This window comes from Panthera pardus, unplaced genomic scaffold (genome assembly GCF_024362965.1).
Source record: "Panthera pardus isolate Hobbes unplaced genomic scaffold, ASM2436296v1 HiC_scaffold_13, whole genome shotgun sequence".
NCBI classification, from domain to species: domain Eukaryota; kingdom Metazoa; phylum Chordata; class Mammalia; order Carnivora; family Felidae; genus Panthera; species Panthera pardus.
In genome coordinates this window covers 16,123,176-16,143,437 of record NW_026526688.1, presented here as the reverse complement: position 1 = coordinate 16,143,437, position 20,262 = coordinate 16,123,176, and the positions used below count along the sequence as shown (strand labels likewise).

At 43.7% G+C, this 20,262-nt stretch overlaps 1 long non-coding RNA gene across 1 annotated transcript in view; it reads right to left on the bottom strand.

Annotated features, from left to right (window-relative positions):
* The window catches only part of LOC109251011 (uncharacterized), a 35,333-nt gene extending 18,314 nt beyond the window's left edge, over positions 1 to 17,019 (bottom strand). The window contains exons 1-2 of the long non-coding RNA XR_008421542.1: positions 16,356 to 17,019; positions 4,630 to 5,527 (exon numbers count right to left, since the gene is read on the bottom strand). This is a non-coding gene — a long non-coding RNA (uncharacterized LOC109251011). The remainder of the gene's footprint in view (positions 1 to 4,629; positions 5,528 to 16,355) is intronic.
* Between the last annotated feature and the right edge of the window lie 3,243 nt (positions 17,020 to 20,262).

Below are 20,262 nucleotides of genomic sequence, written 5' to 3'. Positions count from 1 at the left end.
AATAGGTCTCTGGGAAGATTATTCTACTGAGGCTCTAGTTTGAACATCCTTCCCAACATATTCATCTCAGCAGACACTACCAATTCACTAGCGTTGGCATAAAAGATGAAATCTACTCGCCATTCCTGTTATAATGTGGTTTATTGTGATATGGTGGCAGGGCCACTGACATTCAGTGACCTGAGTTTAAATCTAGACTCATGCCGTGACCTGGGTCAGTCATTAAACCTCTCTGTTGTTTAATTTGCTTCATGGGTAAAGAGTGCAATCGGAGGAGATAAACCCTAAAATGCCTCCCAGCTTCTAGGATTCTGTATTCTCTGATTCTGTATTTATTTTTGTTTCTGCTTTGAAAGTGAGGAAGTGACCTAAATACTTGAAATTATCATGCACTGATCACTTCTACTATGTTTTCCATGCATATGTGAAATGAGCTTTGGTGGCTGGATCATGGTGGATGCTCTGTGGTCCTATCTAGTTCTCCATTTCAGAGTGGAGGACTCACTTCTCCCGCTGCTGGGTGTTCGCCTGCAGACAGCTGCCATTTTCAGCCCTTCTCCAGGAGTTGCTTTTGGCTGAAGTAAGCCACTTTGCGTGAGGCATACTGCCTTCCCAGCGGCAGCCCATATCCAGCAACTGATCCATCTCAGGGTATAAAGACCTAGTCACTCTACCCCAACTCTGGACAACTCTGAAAGGTTCTCCCGGCTTCAGAGCTCCTCAAGGGCTGGCTGAGGCTTTTTGATAAGACTAAACTAAAATCCAGTTTCTCCCTCTGTGTTCCAAGTAACAGCTTATCATTCACTGACCTCTCCCAATGACATGATGAGGTGGATACAATTGTTAAGGAGCTTGTGGAGGTAAGCTTGAATTTGCTGGTTGTTTCTGTTAGTTGATAGTTCCCTAAAGGATTCCTTACAGCCTTCCACCAAAGGTCTTTGAGGCCAATGCTATCTTAGAACAGTCTCTGGTATCTTGTTCTGTTTCCTCATTCCTACTGCTACTGGTCAAAATCTCCTCATCTTATCCGTGGAATATTACCTCATTGGTCCTCTTGTCTCATCTCTCTTTTCCTCAGTTTATCTGTTTTACTGGAACCCAAATTAACCCTCCTAAAAAAAAATCAAATTTAGGGGCACCTAGGTGGCTCAGTCAGTTGAGCATCCAACTCTTGATTTCAGCTCAGGTCATGATCCCAGGGTCATGGGATTGAGCCCTGCATTGGGCTCCACACTGAGCGTGGAGCCTGCTTGGGATTCTCTCTCTCTCTCTCTCTCTCTCTCTCTCTCTCTCTCTCTCTATCTCTCTCTTTCTCTCTCTCTCCCTGCCCCTCTCTCTAGAAAATTAATCAGCTCCCTCTTCAACTTATAAACCCCTGCTGGTTCCTGTTTCCTCAAGGATAAATTCTGAGCTCCCTATGAAAGACCCTCCCCCATCTAACCCTACACCACTGCTCTATCCCCATCCTCATCACACACGGTTCCTCTCTGTTCTCCACATATACCCTGGCCTGTCCTGGCAGGATGGTCTTCGCGTCCTCTGCTCCCTTAGCCTAGAATGCACTGCCCTCAGTCAGGCCTTGGGATTTCAGTTCATTTTTTTTTTAATGTGGGAAATGTGTGTGTTGTTTGTATTGGGCCAAGCAAGAGAGACTATGTCTTATGATAATACCAACTATTAGCACCTTGATTTCATAAAAGAAAGAAAATTGACAATACTCCCAAGGTAGAAAGGACATCGTCTCCTACCAAAGTTCCTTCAAATTCCATAAATCTAGCTTTCTGAAAGACTTACAACCTTGCCCTTATTTTTCTCGTTTCCCCTGAGACACAGTGAAAAATGAATCACCAGCATCTGTCCATGGGCTTGCTTTTGAGACCTACTTCCCCACCCATCTCTTTCTTTCTAGAAAATTCCCTCCCATCCTTCGAGATAAAGTTGGAATTTGCTTCTTGAGTGGAGTCTTTCCTGACTCCCTGTGTCAGAGATAGCCCCTATCTCCTTGTTTCTGTCCTTGTTACTGTGTAACACACGTGGGCTTCTCATGGAAGTTTCTGGGCATATGAGTTTCTGGGCATAAATCACTAAAGCCCCTCAAAAGTCTTCTTAAACCTACCCTCTCCTCCCAGCTTTCCATTCCCCATGGCAGCGGTGCTCAGTCTCTCTCTGTAGAACTTCTCCTTCAGCCCTTCTAGGTATACTCCTACACCCCCATTACCTAAGACTGCCCTGGAAGAGAGTTTAGCAAACACGAAATCTGCCTCCTGCTCAAATGACAAACATCGCTCAGGCATCCCCTTAATCCAATTTGCCACCTGTCCATCTACTTATAGTCTTGTGGCCCCGAGTAAACTGATAAGCTGAGGTACTCGGGGCAGAAAGAAGTCATCTTTGCAGGCTGCACCTTACACACTCACGCATGCGCACATGCATCTATACACACACGTGCACACACATATGCACAGTTCTAAGAAATGAAACCGACTAAGTTCTATAGCCACTATTGACCTAGTCCATGAAATGCCACTGTTCAGTTCTCAGGGATATGCCTGGTAGCTCTTCCATTTGATACATTTCCTGTTCCTATAACCACAGTCTTCATCTTCTCTAGAGTGAGGAAGACATTTTTAAGACATTAGGGCAACTTCACTGGGACACCAGCATCTGGGAACCCAGTCATTATGAAAGATACAATGCTGAAACACAGATGAAAACCATGCTCTCTCTTAAGCCCAAATCAAAGGTGGGGGGGGGTCTTTTTTTTTTTTTTTTTTTAGTGCTTTTACTTATTTTTGAAGGAGAGAGAGAGAGACAGAGCATGAGCGGGGGAGGGGCAGAGAGAGAGGGAGACACGGAATCTGAAGCAGGCTCCAGGCTCTGAGCTGTCAGCACAGAGCCCGATGCGGGGCTCGAACTCACGAACTGTGAGATCATGACCTGAGCCGAAGTCGGACGCTTAACTGACTGAGCCACCCAGGCGCCCCAAAGGTGGGATGGAATGGACCCTGACGTGCTTGCCAAATGGGCTCAGTGTGAATGGGCTTATATCACCTGCATTCACTGCCTATTCCTCTGGCCAGCCTCCGGGCCCTGGCTGTCATTCTAGTGTCAGAAGCCAGAGAGGAGAGGCCCCACGTTGGCATTGGCCTGGGGATCTGAGAAATCAACACGATGACTGTTCCCGGGGCTTCCTAGAAACTGTCTGTAGTTTAGCCAGACCTGCTGTGGGCAGGGTCTTATGCCAGCTACACACACCAAGGAAGCCACAGCTTGGTTGATGAGAAATTCTGGGAAGGAATCAGGCCCGCTGTGCTCTTTCCTCTTGCCAATCATGGCCACTGTTGGTTCCCAGAAGATTCTTTAACTATGTTAAGCCTGTTCCTTACCTGGGTGGAGGCAAGTCATGCTTTGTGACACTATGATAAGACCAAAGGGCAGCAAACATGTGTGGCCTGTTGGCAGGAATCTGTCCACTTGATTGCTCCTTATGTGTCTTACTACTTATTGGGAGTTACAGGTTGTCCACAGAAGGCAGTCTGTCCTCAAGGTGCTTGACAGAGGATGTACAATTTCCCTCCTTTGAGGATAATTTATTTCTCCCCTTGGGCTGTTTGTTCAAACCCACATAGGAACAGAAACACAACTTCATTTTCCCAAAGAAATGACCTGATAACCCAGCGAGGTAAATGTAAAGGACAAATTCTGTCGGGCCGAGCCTATGAAGGCAGCATTCTGGTGGCAGTGATTTGGGTGATAGAAATGGTCAGGGGTTGATGGAGGCCTTCCTCCTGGTTGGTGAGTCTGGGTTTGACCTGTCATGTGCCTTACTGCTAATATTATGTTCTGTTTTTGTTTATTTGGATGGACAAAGGGGCAGATGGGGCAGAGAGCAGAAGTGTGTTTAATTTTTATCAAAATCACCTAATTCAAACTTTAGCCACAGAAAGAAGCAATATCCTTTGGGCAGCTTCTCTGAGGATAAGGCAAAGTGTAGTGATGGAAGAGATGGGCCTGGTTTGGAGGGCTAGCAGGTGCCTCCCCACAGTAGATGAAGTCCTGAGGGCCACAAGGAAGCCTGTCTTTAGGTAGGACCTTAACACTTACTGTCTTACATTGTAATTCTCTTTTCTCAAGTAAATTTTTAGAGTGAAATAGATATAACATAAAATATGCCATGTTACTCCCTTTAAGTGCAGAATTTAGTGGCTTTTTTTTTTTAAATTTTTTTTTTTTAATGTTTATTCATTCTTGAGAGACAGAGAGAGACAGAGGATGAGCAGGGAAGGGGCAGAGAGAGAGGGAGACACAGAATCTGAAGCAGGCTCCAGGCTCCGAGCTGTCAGCACAGAGCCCGACTCGGGGCTCGAACTCACAAACCGTGAGATCATGACCTGAGCCGAAGTCGGACGCTCAACCGACTGAGCCACCCAGGCGCCCCCCAGAATTTAGTGGCTTGAAGTACATTCACAATATTGTGCCATCATCACCACTATCCATTTCCAGAACTATTTCACTATCCCAAGCAGAAATTCCGTACCTGCTAAACAATAACTCCCGACTCCCCCTTCCCTCACCCCCGGGGGCCTCTATTCTACTGTCTGTCTCGGCGAATTTGCCGATTTCAGGTACCTCATATAAATAGAATCGTATAGTATTTGTCCTCTTGGGTCTGGCTTCTTTCGCTTAGCATAATGTCTTCAAGGTTCCTCCATGGTCTAGCATGTATCAGCACTTCATTCTTATTAAGGATCAGTAGTATTCCACTGAAGGTACAGACCACATTTTGTTTCTTCATTCCTCTGTTGATGGACACTAGGGCTGTTTCCACCTTTTGTCTGTTGTGAATAATGCCGCTGTGAACATTGGTGGGCAAGTCACTGTAATTCCTTTTTGCCACTCTAGTGGAAATGGAAAAGGTCAGGCGGCAGGGGGAAAGGAGGCTTGTCCTAGCCCTCTACCCCCACCCAGCACCTCCTCCCAGACTCCAGCTGGAGGGGACCGTAGCTCAGGGTCCCACACTGCAACACGGGCATAGGGAACATCCGGCAAGAGAGAAAGTGTGGCCGGCTTTCCAACTACTTGTTGGAAAGAGAGAATGCTGCCCCTCCCCAGCCCCCAGAAGAGGTGGGGGGGGGAGGGGTTCCCGTCTCACATCTGTTTGGTAATTGCATTTATAGTATATAGTCTGGAAAGATACGAACCAAAATGTTTACCGTGCTTATTTTGGAGGACGGAGTTATTGGTGATACTTTCATATCAGCTAAAAATAGAACTATTTCTGTTTTTTAAAAAGTGAATGCCAGGTTGAGATTATTCAGGCAAAAAATAACAAAATATTCCACTTCTGTGCTTACATTCAAAATGCAGCCATTGTCAACAATCTGGTTCAACTGTCCCTTCTGTTAGCTCTGTCCGGCAGGAACATTTTCTGCATCGAACCATCACAAGTTGTATTCAGGTTTTTCGATGTCAATGTTAAAGACGGTGACCCCATAGCATTAATCTAATAGCCATTGTGCACATCATGCTGTGTTAGGAAAACACAAATAAAATAGATACATATTTGTACTCCGGACTTAATATGATCCCATGCAATATGCAAAAAATATAAGATCCAGATCAGTTTCCACATCAACTTTAGTAGAGATGCTTCTATCACATGCTATCTGATGTGTGGAAGATGGAAAGTCTATGTGCCCCATGGGCATAACGTCCTTGGGGTACAGTTTTAGGGAGACCCAAGAGGCCCTGCTGCCCTTCCTAGTCTCTATGGAAACCATGTTCCCACAGTGGACGGGAGCACATTGCCATCTCACACGCCTCCAGGGCAGGAAGTTAGAGGAGCAAAGCAGGTGGGGTGTCGGATCCTATCATGCGTTTTCCAAACGCAAACACTTTTAAGCGTGAGAAGGGATGCTGTTACCAATTGCACAGGGATAACTGGCATCCACTGGGACCGTTCAGGTAAATGAGGATGTACACTCTTCCTAAACACAAGACATGTGGAATGAGGGAGCCTCCTGCTCCAGCAAAACAGCATAGCCCTATCTAGAGACGGTAAGAAACAACATTCTTGAAAATCAGGTTCCAACCAAACACAGAGCCACTGACTCACAGTATTTGAAGGCAGACCCATCCCTCGAAGCTCTCCAAGGGGATCAGAGCAGGGCATCCAGCCACATGCTTTCTTTTAGGTTACGCTGCAGAAGCTTGGCAACCAACACATTCGAAACATGACTCTCCCTTCTGCTCTACCCGAACAGGGAACAACTGAAACGTTCAGTAATAGGAAATGATTGGGGAAATCATGGTCCATTCATATCAGCTTTTACTGATAATATCCGTAAAGATTTTTCAGTGGGATGGACAAAATCTCATGATATAATGTGAATCCAAAAAGCAGACTAGAAAACAGGATATATAGTATAAACCCAGTTATGTGAGATATAAATCACACACATATACATATACATGAAGGATAGAGATGTAGGGGTGTCTGGGTGGCTCAGTCAGTTAAACATCTGGGTCTTGGTTTCAGCTCAGGTCATGATCTCATGGTTCATGAGTTCGGGCCCCACATCGGGCTCCAGACTGGCAATGCTGAGCCTGCTTGGGAGTCTTTCTCTCTCTCTCTCTCTCTCTCTCTCTCTCTCTCTCTCTCTCTGCCCAGCTCCTGCTCATGCGCTCTCTCTCTCTCTTCCTCTCTCTGTCAAAATAAATAAATAAACTTAAAAAAGAAAGGATAGAGATGTATAAAAATGTAGTTTGAGGGGTGCCTGGGTGGCTCAGTTGGTTAAGTGGCTGACTCTTGATTTTGGCTCAGTTTATGTTCTCAGGGTTCATGAGTTCGAGTCCCGCATCAGTCTCAGCACGCTGACAGCGTGCGCCTGCTTGGGATTCTCTCTCTCTGCCTCTCCCCCGCTCACGCTCACTTTTTCTCCCTGCCTCTCAAAATAAACTTGAAAAAAAAAAAAGTAGTTTGACTCTGGGCAATGGGGGTTAGGAATGATTTTTTTTCTTCTTCTAAATTTTTCATTAACTTTTAAGTTTACAATAAGCATATATTTCGGAATCAGAAAAAGCACCCATATGTGTGTGTGAAAGCTGAATACACATCTGTGTGTGTGCATATATAATATATACATGTACATAGTACATATATATTCTGTTTTCTCATGTGGCCTGTCCAGCACTAACCTATCTGACCAGAGGAATTACCCAGTGTCACATTCTTACACTTGGCCTTGAGTGGTAGCTTATGTCAGGATCATGGGGGGGCTGTGGAAGAACCAAAAAGAATCCTCAGAAAATACCTGCTCCCTAAACCCTCTGCCCAGCCCACTGCCAGGAAGCAGGGAGGATGGCATCTAGTTATGACATTGGTAAGAATGGCTGTACATAAACTCGCGGTGAAAAAATTTTCTGTTATTACATGATCTTTAAAAATGAGCTCTCCTTAAAAAAAAAAAAAAGCTTTCCTCAATTATCGCTCTCTCTCTCCCTATCCCCCACACAAAAAGACTTTCATTGTTGTTTGTTTGGGTTAAAAGCTGTTCTGTTGGTAAGACTGGATCCCATTGCTTGGCCACAAAGGAGAGCCCTTTCAAGACCTCTGTCCCCTCTGGTTCCACGGGCTGCACACATGGGAAGGAGCCTATCAGTGCACAGTCTAGCAAGAGAATCTAACATTCTGTGTTGACCTACTGGTTCTTTTGGATTAAAAAACATCACACAGCAAAGAGGCTGGCGAAGTTGCTGTATTCTTCTCTTTGAATTCAATGGCAGCACATTTTCTCCTTTTTAAAAAAATGTTAATTCCAGTATAACTTACAGTGTTATATTAGGTTCAGGTGTACAATATGGTGATTACTCTGTACTCATCACAATAAGTGTACTCTTAATCCCCCTTCACCTATTTCACCCATTCTCCCCCCCCCCCACCCCCCACCAACTCTCTGGTAACCACCAATTTGTTCTCTAAGAGTCTGGTGTTGTTGTTTGTCTCTTTGTATTTTGTTTGTTTTGTTTCTTAAATTCCACACATGAGTGAAATCATATGGTTTTTGTCTCTCTGACTTATTTCACTTAGCGTTAAACCCTCTAGCTCCATCCACATTGTGAATGGCAAGGTTTCATTCTTTTTTATGGCTGAGTAATATTCCATTGTGTGTGTGTGTGTGTGTGTGTGTGTGTGTGTGTGTGTGTGTGTATCTTTTCAAGTTAGTGTTTATGTATTCTTTGTGTAAATACCAGTAGTGGAATTACTGGGTTATATGGTGATTCTATTTTTAATTTTTTGAGGAACTGTTTTCCATCCTGTTTTCCACAGTGGCTGCACTAGTGTGCATTCCTACCAACAATGCAAGAGGGTTCCTTTTTCTCTACATCTTTGCCAACCCTAGTTGTTTCTTGTGTTTTTTATTTTAGCCATCCTGACAGGCGTAAGGTGGTATCTCATCGTGGTTTTGATTTGCATCTCCCTGATGATGAGTGATGTGGAACATCTTTTCATGTACCTATTGGCCATCTGGATGTCTTCTTGGGGGAAATGTCTGTTCGTGTCTTCTGCCCGTTTTTTAATTGGATCGTCTGCAGGTTTTTTGGTGTTAAGTTATATAAGTTACTTACATATTTTGGATACTAACCCCTTAGCAAATACCTCATTTGCAAATATCTTCTCCCATTCAGTAAGTTGCCTTTTTGTTTTGCTGATGGTTTCCTTTGCTGTGCAGAAGCTTTTAATTTTGATGAAGTCCCAGTAGTTTAGTTTTGCTTTTGTTTCTCTTGCCTGAGGAGACCTATCTAGAATAAAGTTGCTACAGCCAGTGTCAAAGAAGTTACTCCCTGTGCTCTATTCTAGGATTTTTATGGTTTCAGGTCTCACAGATCTTTAATCCATTTTGAGTTTACTTTTGTGTGTGGTGTAAGAAAGCGATCCAATTTCATTCTTTTGCCTGTAGCTGTCCAATTTCCCCAACACCATTTGTTGAAGAGACTGTCTTTTTCTTATTGCATATTCTTGCCTCCCTTGTCATAGATTAATTGACCATATAATCATGGGTTTATTTTCTAGTCTGTTCTACTGACCTATGTGTCTTTTTCTTTTTTTTTTTTTTTTAACTAGGCTCCATACCCAACATGGGGTTTGAACTCACAAGCCTGAGATGAGGAGTTGCAGGCTCTACTGACTGAGCCAGCCAGGCATCCCTATGTGTCTACTTTTGATTACTGTTTTGATTTCTACAGCTTTGCAGTATATCCTGAAATCTGGGAATGTGATACCTCCAGTTTTGTTCTTCTTTTCCAAGGTTACTTTGGCTATTCAGGGTCTTTGGGAGTTCCATACAAATTTTAATATTATTTGTTATAATTCTCTAAAAAATGCTGTTGGTATTTTGATAGAGATTGCATTAAATCTGTAGGTTGCTTTGGGTAGTATGGACATTTTAAAAATATTTGTTATTCCAATCCATGAGCATGGGATATCTTTCCATTTCTTTGTGTCATCTTCAATGTCTTTGATCAACATTTTATAGCTTTCAGAGTATAAGTCTTTCACCTTTTTGGTTAAGTTTATTCTTAGGTATTTTATTCTTGTTGGTACAATTGTAAATGGGATTGTTTTCTTAATTTCACTTTCTGCCCCTTCATTATTGTACAGGAATGCAACAGATTTCTGTACATGGATTTTGTGTCCTGTGACCTTACTGAATTCACTTATCAATTCTAGTAAGTTTTTGGTGGAGTCTTTAGGGTATTCTATATAGAGTATCAAGTCATCTAAAAATAGTGAAAGTTTTACTTCTTCCTTGCCAATTTTGATGCCTTTTATTTCTTATTCTAGTGTAATGGCAGTGTATTTTATTTCCATGTATTTATTTATGCATTTGTACTTCATCAGAAAAGGCTTTGAAGGGACATAACAGCAGTTATATTTTTGGGTTTGGTTTCACTTAATAAATTTATATATTTAACTTTCCAAAATGTATACATTAGTAGGATTTTATTTATTTTATTTTATTTAAATTTTTAAAGTGTTTATTTTTTTAGAGGGGGGTGGGCAGAGAGAAAGGGAGACTGAAGCAGGCTCCATGCTCTGAGCCATCAGCACAGCGCCTGACAAACTGTGAGATCATGACCTGAGCTGAAATCAGATGCTTAACCAACTGAGCCACCCAGGCATCCCAGTAAGATTTTTAAAAAAGAGGAAGAAAGAAAGAAGGGTGGCTTAGCCAGTTGAGCATCCAACTCTTGATTTTGGTTCAGGTCATGATCCCAGGGTTGAACGATCGAGCCCCATGTTGGGCTCCACATTGAGCATGGGGCCTGCTTAAGGTTCTGTCTCTCTCCCTTTGTCCCTCTCCCCTACTTGCACTCTCTCTCTAAAAAAAGAAAGAAAAGAAAAGAAAAGAAAAGAAAAGAAAAGAAAAGAAAAGAAAAGAAAAGAAAAGAAAAGAAAAGAAAAGAGAGGGAGGGGGAAGGGAAGGGAAGGGAAGGGAAGGGAAGGGAAGGGAAGGGAAGGGAAGGGAAGGGAAGGAAAAAGGCAAGGCATCAGAGTAAAGGGAAAATAAAAGTAGAGGATGAGAAGACCCAAGAGGAAGTTCATGCCCAGAACCCTGTGGTGAGGTCCTGCGAGTTATGAAGGTTGGATGGGACACTCAGCCCTGAGTCCCCAAATGCTTGAAGAGAATGCCAAGCAGAAGACTCACCTTATAATGTGATTCAGTGAGAGGACCATAAAGCAATCTTGCTTTAAGATTCTATTTTAAATCTCTATCAACAGATAGCTCATACCATGTTCTTGCATCACCTGCTGAAGGAAAGCTGCCCACATACCAGAAATTTATATTACACAAGTGGGGGTTTTGTGTGTTACAGCAGTCAACCGGCCCTAACACACCCTAGAGGAGAACTTATTCCATAAGTTGGTTTAATTACCTTTCTCTGTGTTTTGGTGCCCTCTCTTCAATTAGACTGCAAGTTTCTTTGGACCACTTTTTTAAAATTTTTTAATTGAATCCTCCATCCGCCGAGAGCCTAGCATAGAGCCATGCACCTAGTGAGCCTTCAGTGAATGCTGAATGATTGATTTGACAATGATCAATTTGAACTAATGGGGTGAAATGGAGTATTTGTGGTTTGTTTTCAGTTGCACCCAGTATAGGATTATGTGCGCTCAGTCACTTTTAAGAAAGGTTCTTGCCCTCAAGGAACTTGAGACCCCGTATATTCCTAGAGAGAGGAGATCTAAGGGAAAGAAATAAAATTGATATGTCTAAAAATCCATTTAAGATTTCTTCGAGAGATACTTATCTCTTTAATCCTGGAGGTTATTGAATGTAATAGAGGCTCGAGCGGATCTGAAACAGGGCTGCGAGCTGGGAGGAGGCTTGGGGCTGTTGGCTGAGCTCTGCAGCAAAGCGTGTGCCTTCAATTCCCTTGCCTGTAAAATGAGGTCAGTAGTTCCCAAGTGAAATTCTTTGGGTTAAGGTACACTGACTACCATTTGATTACATGTCTCTATGCCCCCCATGTGGTTTTGATGCACATCCAGATTTGGGAACTACTGCACTGGGTAGGTAGGTGATCTTAACGCGTGGGTTTGTCTTCTATAACATGGAAACGTAGTTTTCCTTTCTTGACCTAAGGTTGTAGAATTTAGAACTGGAAAGAAACATAGGATTGAATAATCCTTTTCTTCGTGGGGGGGGGGGAGCAAAAATGCACAATAATCCCAAACACCTTTGGCTAGTCCAAAGATGAAATGGAAAAATAAGCAGGTTTTAAGATGATAGGGTTATTCTTTCACAGGATATGAGAGAATTCATCAAGTGTTATTAAACAGGGAAGTCAAAGTTCGCATTGCAGGAACTTAATAAATATTTGTTGATTAACCGATTAGTGTGCTAATTCAAGCAAAGAAGGAATTTTGGTTACTGTTTGTTATTGTTTTATTTTTATTATTTTTTTTATTTTTTATTTTTTAAAAATAATTTTTTTTAAAAAAAATAAATTTTTGAGACAGAGAGAGCATGAACGGAGGAGGGGCAGAGAGAGAAAGAGACACAGAATCGGAAGCAGGCTCTAGGCTATCAGCCCAGAGCCCCACATGGTGCTCGAACTCACGAACTGCGAGATCATGACCTGAGCTGAAGTCGGACGCTTAACCGACTGAGCCACCCAGGCGCCCTTGTTTGTTATTGTTTTAAAGCAAGGGTAATTCAGGACAAAAATTCATTGTGGATAAAAATTCATTCAGGATAAAAATATGCATTGTGTTCTCCTAAGCAACCTAAACTATCTATTCTGTTATTCAAACAAACACCAAAAAGGACTTAATGTATCCTTTGGCAACCAAAGATAGAACTCCCACTTAAGCTTCTTTCAAGTAGATATTGGTGGTTACTTTTGGTTATTGAGAAATATTGTATGATCCGTGCCCTGTGTTTGGCAAAGTAGAGTTTGGAAATTCTGCCCCTGTCCCCACCACCATTCCAGGAATTTTGGGCAGAACTTAACCTTTGAGGGTGGCTTCCTTCCCTGCCCCTGGGTGCTTATCATGCTGCTGAGGGATACAAAGGCTTTGAAAATAGGAAGGATCCCAGCTTCCTTCAAAAGTGCAGCCATCAGAAAAACAACTATTGATTCTGAAACTGGGCAATTTCCAGTGGTACAAAAAGAATTGGCATATTATAGTAATTAGGCTATGTCTTCTATTCAACACATTCCAAATTATTTTCTATTCAGACATGTTCAAAATGTATTTTTATTCAATGTATTCAAAATGTTCATTCTTCAAAAAGTATTCCCCAATTAAGGGAATGGCCTCCCTCTACATCAAGTCATTCCCACCTTTATTCTCAGGGCTTAGAGGCCCCTTAAGTGTTATTTGCCCTTATTCAAACCATGCACTCCCATTTCATGTATACTTGAATTATGTAAATTTTGAATAATGCTATGTAAAATAGTAATAAAATACCAACATTTAAAATAGTGCAAAGTTCCTCCAAATTTGTATGATTCGTCTGGAATGGCATAACAGAGCCAGAGCACCAACTCAGTGAAATTTAAACCACATTTAGTCCCTTGTCTGGTGGCCGCTTACATTAGCCGTAAACAGAAACCCGCATGGGCCTTGGTCATTATCATGGGAAACCATGGTGTGAATCTCGGGCAGAGGCTTTTGTGAGTGATTTTGTTGACACCAGTGCTGTTATTTTAACATGCATTGCTCCCATAGTTTGATATCTTTTCTAGCCTATGATAGTACCATCTAAACTCCTATAAAGTAGCAATCCTGAAAACGTGCTGTGACTTACTATGAAATGAAGTCAGATGCGATAGATGCAGAAGGCCTGGCAGTGGCCGTGACCCTTGGTGCTGTTAATTTTAGGGAAAGACCACAAAATAAAAGGGATATTGCTAGGGCTTTTTAAAAGAGCATCATTAAAGCAAAATTATGCTACTATTAGAGATGAGAACCTATCTCCTGGCCCATTTTGTGATTATAAAAAAATCATCCTTGGATTACGTGAGTTTTGAATGATGTAGTTCTTCAGGAATGCAGTTGACTTGTGAACATAGTGTATATCCCTCCTCGATTGCAATCTCTCAAAGAGGAAGCAGAAACCATCTGTTATTTCCATATTCCACACTCCACCTCCCTGATGATAATAATGGCGACATTGTTATAGAAATCCAGTGTTTACACAACAATGGTCTCAATTCCCCCTCATGATGACCCTGTGAGGTGAGTGTTCTTATTCTTGGCCCATCTTACCGACCGGGACCCAGAGATGGACAAACATTCATTGATTTGTTCATGTGGCTCGGCATGGAGCAGCACGTAAGAAAACTTCCAGAGTGATCACTGTGGGCATCCAAATAAAGTTGCAAATTGTGCCTCTTCACAAACTAGCCCCCGTGCATTCAGGAAAAGGAAAGACCAGAGAAAGGGGTGGAACACTCCTGATTGGCAGGTGGTAGATTTAATAAGCAAGGGAACTTATTTACATGGCCTATCTTGGGTGGCCACAGGAAGAGTAGATCTCCATACCCGGCTACCAGATCTTAAAAGTTTCTAGAGAGGCCTTAACTGGGTTCAGTCAACACTACCATCCAGATGGTTTCAAGACCACATCAAGGCTATGTTCTTGGGGAAGTTTCTGGCATGAGGAAGGCAAGCAGAACATGCCAGGGGAGGGGGTGACAGGCCTCTGATTACCTAGGTTCAGCTCATCCATCAACCAGTGGTCACGTTCTCTCAGTGACCTCTTCCAACACTCTCCCTATGTCCCTCCTGCATTATCTGTGACTGTGGCCCTGTATCTGTTTCCTTAGAGAATCACTTAGTGAGGACAACAGTTTCATTTGAGGCTGGCTGGTGATCAAGAAGTTTCCCTTGTGTGTATTGATGTTCCATGCATGGAAACGTATCTCTGGAGATGGAAAGGGGAAAAGAGTCACAAGCCATATCAGAGCAGAGCTGTCATGGCTACGGGTCCCAGTGAAAACTGCAGAAAAAGTCAGGGGATAGCACTCTGTTTCCAATCATAACCAATCATGAGATCTTGGACAGGCCCTTTAACCTCCCTGGGCCCTAATTTCCTCATTTGCAAAATAACACTTGTCTAAACTAACTTACAAGATTGTTATGAATGATGGGAATGTTTTCTTTCTAGCACACGTCATCTAAGGCAGGACAGACCTAAGGACTTAATGTGAGCAAGCAGGCAGGAAGCCCTCCCCACTCTGCCAGCACCTCCAGCTGCCAAGCCCTCCACAAGCTCCCTGGTGGCATGGGCAGGATTATGTTGTTGCTGTTGTTTATTTTGAAAAATAAACTCAGCTTTTTCGATTCAGAGAACAAATAACAAATATGATAGCTGGTTAAAGAAACTGATATACATATTTATAAACAAACGTACTTTGTTAGTTTTTAAGATAAGAAATTATGTCTCCTTCTGGTCTATAAAATTTATAAAATTATCCAGGTATAAGGAGTGAAATCAATTCAAAAGACTTTATTTTGGGAATGCCCAGAATAGGTCATTTAGATGCACTCATGAGGAATCGCCTCTCCTTGCTCTGAAATGCGTCCAGGATAGAGTTTTGTTCAACCACAGTTGGGTCGGGGACTTGTCCTTGTCATCCAGAACACAGTATGTGGCTGTGCAAGTAACAGAGGGACATGTCAGTCAAGCCTGAAAAGGCTCGAAGCTCCTAGAAGCACACAACCCTGGGGAGAGAGCTGAACAAAAGGCAAGAGTACCTCTTATTCTCTCCCCAGGCCACTGTCAGTCAGTTCCTTGTCCTTCAGTGCCAGCCCCCTCTTCCACAGTATCTCTAGTGTGCATGGAACTTGATGTGAGTTAATATATTTTGGGCAATGGTTATACACAGTGGGATTTGCTCCAGGGAAGGAGAAAAATAAGTTTTATCTTGCGATCAATTGATTTTGGCTGCCTGGAGCACCTTGTTGAAAATGAGTCCGAGGCAAGACCGGGTCAGGGGCAGAGAGTAATGAGAACCCACTCCACATAGCTGTATCGCTTCTCTTGGGCCTCAGACTCCCTGGAGATTGTCTTGGCTGGCAGCCTATGGCAACCAAGCTTCTTTGCTTTGTTCTAGACACACCAGAATTGCAAGCATATGTAGAACACTCTCAGAGATAGACAGAGCCACACAGAGAGACAGAGACAGATTTGTTATAGGAATTGGCTTGTGTGGTTATGGAGGCCAAAAAGTTGGCCTGAGAACTGGGGGCCATTTGAGTAAATCTCAGTCTGAGTCCAAAGGCCCAAGAACCAAGAACACCAATGTCTGAGGGCAGGAGAAGATGGATGTTCCCAGCTCAACAAGAGAGCGCACGTGCGTGAGAGAGAGAGAGAGAGAGAGGGAGAGAGAGAGGGAGAGAGAGAGGGAGAGAGAGAGAGAGGGAGAAAGAGAGGGAGAGAGAGAGGGAGAGAGAGAGAGAGGGAGAGAGAGGAATAGAGCCTATCTGCCGTTCTTCCACCTTTTTGTTCCATTAGAGCTCCCAGCAGATTGGATGATGCCCATTACTGAGGGCAATCTTCTTTACCGAATCTGCCCACTCAAATGCTAATGTCATCTGGAGTCACACTTGTAGACACACCCAGAAACCTGCCATCGGAGCATCGCTAAGCCTAGTCAAGTTGACATATAAAGTTAACCATCACTGGTGTGTCAGTTTGTATATTGAGAACAGTGGTGTTCCATCTTATTCATTGTATAAACCAACTGTATACATGTGGAGCTCACACAGTGCTCAAATTCCAGATGATCTACCAAAGTTCCACCCCCCCCCCCAAACATTAAGCACCTTTAGTACTTACCATTCTGAGGTTAAGAGAGGAGGCTCAGGGAGGTCACTTGACTTGCCTGGGGCCACTCAGCTAATTAGTAGAAGAGCCAAGACTGGAAACATTTCTCTGTAGGCCTCTGTCTTGGATGTGGCTTGCATGACCTGGTTACTGGTCAGATGGGACAAACCATGAGGATCAGAACCTGGGACTAAGCATACCTACCTAAATGGGACAGACACCTGAACAGAACACGTTGAGAGACCTTTGCTAAAAGCAGGTACAGTCTGGGAAACAATGAGGTCTGTGAAGGTTGTGGCTACAGAAAGAGGTGGTGTAACCAACAGCTGTTGGAACCCAAGGACAAGCTGGGAGGAAATGATGTTGAGAGATCCTGCAGGCAAGTGGTGCCCTGGTGGCAGGGAGCAGGTCCCAGGAACTGGACCATTTTCAGGAACAGGTGTCTATCTCTGGGACAGCCTCTGGCACTAGAAACTCAGAAACTCAGCCCCACAGCGACTGATATGGTTGGCAAGAGATAAACATGGATATTCAAGTTTAAGTAATAGTGGAGGAACTCAATAATCAGGTGAAAGATGAGGTTCATTTTAGAGAGTAAAGCAAGAGCATTCAAGGCAAGGGCCAGAAAAGGATGTCAGTGTTGGGCTAAACCCACTGAGATGTGGACAGGACTGGCCCTAGATGTCAGACTGAGTTGAGCCTGCAGATCTGGGGTGTTTATAGGGGATGGTGCAGGGACAAAGGTGAGGGCTGCTGACCAGGCAGAATGTTGCCTTGACTTCCAGCCCAGTGCCCTTTCCTATTAAATATGTACCTGTTAGCAGTTCTGCAGAGCAGGAGACTTTTCACCGTTGTACCTGAAAAAAAAAAAACAAATGAAAGAAAGGGTAAAGAAATGAGGTTCTGATTTGCTCCTGCTTGTTTGAAGAAAGCAGTTGTATTTACTCGGATTTGGTGGCTGCATATTGGCCAACTCAAGCAAAGGAAAGTCATAGCCCTCACAAAGATTCTTCCATGGTCAAACTTCAAGTGCTGCACAAATCATAGGAAAGTGGGCACTTAAAAAATGTAGTCTGTCGTCCTCTTAAAAAGTCAAGCAGGGCATAAAATGTGGGATTTAATCAGTGAGATGATTTTCAGGTATGCTCATTGTGCGGGAAGAGAGGAATTGAGACCTATGTCTAGCAGGATAGAGGAGGGGAAAGAATACTGGTCTTGGGATCAGAAGACCTGGGTTCTGAGCAAGACTCTATCCTTGTAGTTGCTCTGAGCAATGTCCTCCTCTATGACCTGGGGGACTCTACACCCCAGAGAGGGATAAATGTTAAATGGAATCATGCCTCTGTGAGTGCATTGAAGAAGTTGCAGAGAATGGTTCCCCTATAGTTTAAGTCCACAGTCCCTTCCTTCTTTCTCAGCTATTCAGATATTCTTGTCTGAGTTGTGGAGAGAGTCCTCTGATTTGGCCTTTGTAGACTGAGCCTTGTGACTCACTTTACTGTTGCAGAAGCTTGGTGGCCAGTCCTTCCAGCAACACTTCACCTATGTCCAATCACACTCACGCTCTTAGAGCAGTAGGGAAAGGCTAAAATTCCTGTCACTATCCATGCCCCTAAAATTATTGGGATCAAGTCATATCAAACTAGGAGTGAGGAGGGACTCCTGGGTGGCTCAGTTGGTTAAGCGTCCGACATCAACTCAGGGCATGATCTCGTGGTTCATGGGTTTGAGCCCTGTGTCAGCCTCTGTGCTGATGGCTCAGAGCCTGGAGCCTACCTCAGATTCTGTGTCTCCCTCTCTCTATGCCCCTCTCCCACTTGCACTTTGTCTGTCTGTCTGTCTGTCTCTCTCTCTCAAAAATAAACATTAAGAAAAAATTTTAAAAACCAAACAAATTAGGAGTGAGGGAAGTTGTCAAGATCCAAGAGAAGAAAATGAATGTTTACATGGAATCCCCATAACTTCTTTGTAATTTCTCCATAAGCACTCTCTCTCATCCCTAGTTCTCCTGGGGACACATCAACTGTCCACCCTTGTAGGGCATGTACCTCAAGCTGGACTCACTTCTGAAAGTCGTTAGGTAATACGTTGCCCTCTGGAATTGGCCAAAACCAGCAGGCAAAGAACTGATCCTATTAGAATTGGCATGGTCCAGCACAGGAATCAGAGAAGGTGTCAGTGGGCCCTTTCAGGGAAGATGGCACTTATTTTCTGGGCAGTTCTCTCGATAGATAGGTAGATAGATAGATAGATAGATCTACATATCTATATATCTATATATATACTAATTCTCACAAAAGACTTGAAGGTATGTTATTACAGAAGTGAGTAAGATGAGGGTGACAGAAGCTAAGTGATTTGCTTAATGTTGCCAGCTAGCAGGTAGTTGAGCCAGAATTCAAGCCCAAGTCAGCTTGAGAGCAAAGCCCATGCTGTTTATGGGACACCATGCAGCCTCCTTCTCACAGAAGTGCTAATTAACTTGGCTCAGGGGGGGTAGGGCTACGTGCTGGAGAAGAGTCAAGGGCTTGTAGTCCATTAGATGAAAGCCAAGAGTCCAATATTGACAACTTAGACCCTCTCTTCCCTCTTCTCTTTCCTCTCCTACTTCTTGTTCCAGGGAGACCCGTAGGTAGGGGCAGTTTGGGTTGGGTCTGGAGGTGCATCCAGAGAGAGAGGCTCTGCAGACCAAACGACTCAACCAGACTTGTGAATACAGCCCCACAAGCAGTCATTGATCGTGCACCAAGCACTCAATGCAGACGGCAGGATATTCACCCCAAGTTGTTAAATGACAACCAGGGCTGTATATGACTGGAAGTCAGAAGGAGGGCTCCAGGCAGCAGGGGCTCAGCGTGTGGTTGAGATCAGAGGAGGCAGTGCGGATGAAGGGAAAGGCTCCCACGAGGCATGGGGACCTTACCCAGCTGGCTCAGGGTAAATGTTTGTTGAATGAAAAATGGAAACTGAAGGGTGGCTTGAATTCAGACAGGAAGAAGTGAGTTGAGAGGACACTCTGAGAATGAGGAAAAATGCCAAAGAACTCCTGGAGGCAGGAATAAGTGGGAGAAAGGGAGGCAAACACCATGATTCTTTTGAAAGGAGCAAGGATACCCCTGGTGGTAGTGACACGCTGACGAAGGCGGGGTTGTCCTACGGCAGGCACTCTGGCCTCTCCACTTGGGTGTCTAACAAGCATCTCAAACTTGTTTCAAGCTGAGCTCTTGATCTTCCCCCTCAAATCCCACTTTTTCACATTTTAGTTGCCAGGAACCCCACCCCTGTACTTGCTCAGGCCCCGCCTCGTCGAGCCATTCCTGACTCTTCCCTTTCTCTCACAAACTATACCCAATTCGTTAGGAAAGAAGACTGGCTCTGCCCTCACAATCAGTCTAGATTCTAGAATCTTCCCTCTCACGTTCCATCGTTCTGTGGCATTCTCAGAGAGCTAGGCCTCCGCGGAGGGCAAGAGGGGAGAATTGGATTAGATTCATTGGTGACCATGAAAACATTTTCAAAACAACTATTCATTTTCAGAGCCCAGTGAAAAACTTTGTAGGTACATTCTCCTCAGCTGGCTTTTCCTCGACATTTATTTCTAGCCTGGGCTGATGTCATTGATAAAATGAATGGAGAGATGAGTCAGTGGTTGAGGACGGCGACAGGCCCTCAGTGGTAACTACTAAATTAAGCTAGCTGTAGCTTCTTAAGTTCAATGTAAAAGCAGAAATGGAAAAAAAAAAAATGTCACGGAAAGGAAGAGGCCCAGGGGAAGATAATTTTCGGTCTCTCTTCGAGAACAGATTTATGCCGAGGGGCCCAAAATAATACATAATTGGCAGGCTTCTTGTCAACTTTGCTACTTTAGTCCCAGCTGAATTACATGTCAGTTGTGTAAACTGCTATAAATAATTATCGG